We start from the raw sequence: 5,792 nt of genomic DNA, 5'->3' as shown, positions 1-5,792 counted from the left end.
GCAGGGCTGGAGCTGCCGAGGGAGCCGAGCGCCGAGAGGGCGGATGGATGGATGGATGGACGGACGGGGGTGATCGATGCGCTCCGCGCTCCCCTTGCGGCAGCGCCGGCCCCTCCCTCCTCCGCCTCCTCCCCCTCCTCCCGCCGCGACGCCTCAACCGCCCGCGGCCGCGGGCGGTTGAGGCGTCGCGGCGGGAGGAGGGGGAGGACCGAGGGCCGCGGCCGCGCATCGCGGGCACCGGGGGCTCGGTGGCGGCCTGAGGGGAAGCCTGGCCCGGGAGGGGTGCGCCCGAGGGTGGCGGAGGGGAAAATAAGCGCTTCCTCGCCGTTCCCCGCTTGCCGTCCGGCAGGGAGCCGCGGAGCGGGGTGTGAGGGGAACGGGCTGAGCGGCCGCCGTGGGGCTTTTCGGCCGGTTCGTCCCGAGGGGAACGCGTTAGGCGGTAAACGTAAAAAAATTCTTAAAAAATTTTTTAAAAAATTTTAAAAAAAACCCCCACAAAACAAAAAAACACAAGACAAACAAAACCCAAAAAAAACCCCCCAAACCAAACAACCAACCAACCAAAAAAAAACCCAAGATTTTTATCCGTAGCCGGTCACAAAGGTGTCGGCAGAGGCCTCGCGGAATTGCTGAGAAACTCGGGGCGCGCCTTAAAAGTTGGTGGGCTCGCGCTCGTTTCGAAATGAAGCGCCAGGTTTTTGTTGTTGTTATTATAACCACTGGGATGCTCTGTCTAAAAGTTAATAAACAAGAGTTGTTTTGTTTGGGTTTTTTTTTTAGGAAGCAAGTTAACAATTGCATAGCGAAGCCTTTTTCCTTACTAAAAGGTCGAAAACGTAATTCCCTGTAATCAAAAGACTCCAGTGTGTCAATGAGTGTATTATAACATCACGTGCCCGCGTTACATCCCGAGCAGTGAGGCGGCTTCGAAACACGTCGCCAGGTCTCAGCCAAAGGGACCAAACCTTTTTCCTAATGAAGATTATCCCAAGGGTAACTCCAGTGAGGTCGAGCGGCCCACACGAGGGATTAATTTGGCCAGTTTTGCTTTCTCTCTTTAAATTGGAAGGTCAGAAATAAACATGTCGTGTCTACACATCTGGTGTGCAAGAATTTTAATTTAAAGAGGCTGGAGCTTTGTTCTCTGCAACTGCCTGTGACAACTTCCAGCTCCTTGCCTTCTCAGTGTGCGTTTAAGGGGCTCTGGTTTTGGGCAGTACCCAGCGGATCATCGAAAGCATTAACCCTCCGGGACTACGCTGTCTCATTTAGGAAGTGTGTTCCCATGGTTAATTCACGTAAATAAGCCCAAGCCGCTGTGGTGTTGTTCAGCACTACACCCTCATGCTAGCGTCTTAAGACTTGGGTGGGCAACGAACACATCTTAGAGCTGTTGTGTGAAAAGTGGTGTCTGTTCAGGCAGAGGCTGCAAAAGATCAGAATTCTTGTATTCTTGAAACGAGTAGTTTCTGTCACTGAAATCAGTGACAAAAGTCCCGTGGACTCCTGTGGGTGCTTCTGTAAGGATACTTATATGCAGTGGGAGGGTATACACCGTCATAAACTACAGAGAAAATTAAATTAGGAAACTCTTTGTGATCCCCACTTCTCCCAGGGATTTACATGTTACTAACCTGGTCATTTTTGTGAAAAATGTTACTAGATTCTTTCCCAACAGCCTCAATAAAAAAGACTCGCAAAAATATGTGTGATGGTGTAACGTTAAATCATCTCGCAAATTAGAGTTAAAACTGAGCGATTCTGTTTGCTTATCAAGTAAGCTGCCTCACATGAGCAGATGTAAAAACCAAAAGAAAGACCTGCTTTCAAAGAACAAGTAGCCTGGTGGTAAAACCACAAGCCTGGGATGTGGGAAACCCACATTCCCATCTGTGGTGTGAAAGAGGCAAAGAAAGGATTTGAATGCAGATGTTCGGTAACTGAGGTAAACGCCCTGATCAGCAATTTTAGGATAGCTGGATCTCACTTTTGTGTTTTGCTCCCCCTAGGAAAACTATTTGAGTGTTGTGGTTCTTCCTAATGCAGTGGGAAAATGCCTGCGTAACAGGAAAACTTGCCCAGTTCTGCACATAATGCTGGTGTTCCACAAACAGCTTGGATGGTTTGTTCTCATCTGCAGGGCTTTGTATGGGGAGAAGCTGTTCATCTTTAAACCCACACAGTCACAGCTGGGATCAGAAGAGTATCCGGAGAGCTGCTGCCTTTGGTAGAACCTTCTCTGTGAAAACTTCAGGTCCTGATGACAGCTTGAATCGTCCCATCTCCATATGGTCCAATGAAATGTGCAAACAATCATTTTGCATATCGCTGGGAGGGAAAATGAATTGTTAGGATTCTGGAAAAAGCAGAATGGAAAACTTGGGGTTTTGTTTCTGGTTTTTGTGTGCACAGATTTGTTTATAAATGTCTATTTTGAAATTGTTGTTTCCTTTAATTAGATTTTGTTTAGAAATGTCTTTTCAGGTTCATGTGTGAAGTGATTTGAAAACAAGCTGAAATAAATGAGTTGATCAAAAATATGAAGTGCCAATCCATACACTGCATTGATATGAAAGCTGGTGAAAAGTTGGGACAAGCAATGCAAAACCTCCTAGATTTTGCGGAAGTGCTGTTCTATGAGTTATCGACTTCATTTCAGTAATTTTTTCTTCAGTGCAATTTGCAAAGGGAATTCTGAATGCAGGCGAAGCAGATGCACATTCTCAAATCCCAAAACACCTCAGTGTGCTACAGCTAAATACTTTTCTTAAGTTAAAGGACATTCATCAATTCAAAGGTTTCTTCACATTTGCATTACAATATTCCAGTCCTGGATCCTCTGTGGATATGGATCTTTGAGGGCAAATCACCAGTCACAGCTCCTAACCCTGACAAGATGCTTCCCTTATGATACCAAGTACTAGCGCAAGTATAATCCCATCAGCCACATATTTACACTACTCGAATTTGCCCAATCCTAAATATTATACAATAAATGCAGTGACATTTTAACTTTGAAAATACACGAGCTTTCACCACCCGTCAGCAGTTGTGAGGTGGGGATGGGGAGGAAATGTAAAATACAGCTTCAGCCCCAAGATAAATAGTAAGTTTTCCCTGTAACAGAGAGTGTCAGACAAGCTGAGACAAGAGTTAATTTTCCCGTGGCTTTTCCTGGCATTGAACTCTATGCAAAGCAGATGCAAAGCCAATGCAGAGTTACTACAGGAAGATAAGTGGGTTTGTGCAGCTTCCAAGTTTGCCTGATGTGTATTAGGAATATTAGTAAAGAGAATTTTTCTATCACACATAGATAGGCCAAAAGTCCCTGGCCAGTATGGCCAGCAGTGATTAATATGTTGTGAGATAACCCACAATATACATTTAGCCCAGGCCGTGCATAAGCACATGGTTATACTTCAGCTGGCTTAGCCAGGGGCCACAATACTGGCGTTAATGGTTGTTTCATGTTTTTAGGCCACCATTATGGCACTTCGCGCAGAAACAGACGCTACCTGATCCACCTGCACGTGTGAAGGGTTTACATGACAAAGTTTCTGAAGACATTTGACCTGGCTGCATGGTCATGGTTATATGAGCTGTGTGTTCTGTTCTGTTTTATGCAGGTACGGTATTTTGCTCCGGTGTGAGATTCCACGCGCCACCCACGAGCAGCATTTGAGACATTTCTGTCATTCGGGATGTACTAGCCTTCAGTTTTTACCTTCTCCCCTTCTCCTCCCAGGAAAAGTAAGACCTTTAAGGAAGTCCTGCCAACTTTGTTATGCTGCCCTGCAGTTGTTAAGACCACCTACAGAAGACTTTTCTTTTTAACTTTTATCTAGAGCAGTATGAATGTCCTTACAAATTTTTGTCTGCTGACACAGCAGGAGGCAATTATATTCCCCAAGACTTTTAACTCACTAACTCAAGACAGGATCTACAAGACATATGGGATAGCATACAGCAAACTTAAATATATAAATATTTACATCCATAGATAATTATCTCTATATATGCAATTTTAAATATGTGAGTTTATATTAAAATAAAGGCTATAGTTCTCATGGGCTGTTCATTTTTGTGCCTTATCAAATTTCCCATAGTGGTATGGAACTCCTAGTAATTTTATGTGTATAGATTGAAGTTTAACGTAGATGAACTCACACAGTATATGAACACAGCATATATGGACTCCCGCTGAATATGAACATGTTTTGCCTTGTCACTGCAAATCAGTTTCAAATTATCTGAGGGACCCCAAGAAATCCACAAGCCCTAAACAAACAATTATCTTTCAGATGCTCAGCTTTATAAAGCACAATTTTAGGTTCTGCTACTTGGGCTTCAGTGGCAGCTAGCTTGTCCAGAACAACAGCACAAGGTTGTGCAAACCTTTCTTCTTTTTTATAGGTAGGCACTAAGGAAACATGGTTAATGTATTTTTCTGCAATAACAGTAGATTCGGCTTGAAAGTAATGTGCTATGATATACCACATTACTGGTATTTGTAAATGGTTTGACTTTTGGTTTAATTCAGCTGTCTCTGACTTTTTGAACATAGTTCTCTGCTAAAAATGGATGGGGAGAGAGAAACTGTTCGACTGTGAACAATTCTTCAGAAAACTGGATGCTTTTGCCATCCCACTAATGTGATCTGGCATTAATTAACATAGCACCTCTCTAATTATATTGTCAGCATACAGCTGCTAAATTAAAATACAAAGAGAATAGTTAAAGTTTCCTAATTTAACTTTGGTATTTCTTTTAAAGCATAATTTTTCAGGTTTTGTGTATATAGGAAATCATCCAAAGCCCACTGAAGTTAATAGGCTTCATTCCGATTAGGCCCAGAAATGTTTGGAGAAATCAGTGGGGTGTCCAAATCGCCTCTCTAAAGCAAGCGATTCAATGCGTCCTTTCTATTATTGACACCCACAGCTCAGCATCCAAAACTAACTGAGTGTGCAACACTGCAGATCTAATGGGTGTTTCAAGGGACTGAAGCCTAGCTCACGGGGAGAAAAAGAGAGCGTTAGGTATGGTGGAGGTTCACCATCCTGCTGCACCCATGCCTTTAGGGTGCCAAAAAGAATCACTAGGAAGAAGGACTTAAGTAAGTAGATCCCTCCTACAAGACAGCATGGCAGAGCAATGGAGGGGGCTCCACACCACACACTTGCAGTTTGGCTGGGTTGGTTGCAGCAAAATGTAGTCCTGAGACACACCAGGCCATCTGCTCCTCCAGTGGAACCTGCAGGAGGTGAACAGAGGGTGCCAGCCCTGGCATGATCCACTCCTTGCAAGCAGCTCCCACTTGTCTCTGGCATGTTTTTCTCTTCTTGTCCTCCTGAGTTGGCACGGCAGGCACAGGACAGTGAGCAGCTCTTCAAATTGCACCTCGGCTCTAAGCTAGTGGTAGAAAGCAGGCAGCTGAGGAAACATGGCAGAGCTTCATGGCAGCATACCTTGCTACATCCCGTGCTTTTAGCGTTGAGCTAGGTTCAGCTGCTCCCTGATGCTCTCCTAATGAATTTTGTGTCTTTGTTTCTTCAACTGGGAAGAACTGTGGGGAATAACTAGTGCCTTTGCAGAGCTTGTGCTCTCAGTGCAGAACTGAGAGGCCTTGAGCAAAACCTTTCATTCCAGCTAAGTCCATCCTGCTTAAAAAACACCCTGTCCATGGGCGAGAGGAACCTGCATGTGTGGCTGAGCCAGTTTGGGAGTGATGCCAAAATGAAACACTGGGTTAACTTTGCCTTTTGGCATGACCTAGAGTTCAATCCTGCTCT

This window comes from Caloenas nicobarica, chromosome 1 (genome assembly GCF_036013445.1).
Source record: "Caloenas nicobarica isolate bCalNic1 chromosome 1, bCalNic1.hap1, whole genome shotgun sequence".
Taxonomy (NCBI): domain Eukaryota; kingdom Metazoa; phylum Chordata; class Aves; order Columbiformes; family Columbidae; genus Caloenas; species Caloenas nicobarica.
Note: the sequence above shows the minus strand (reverse complement) of the source record.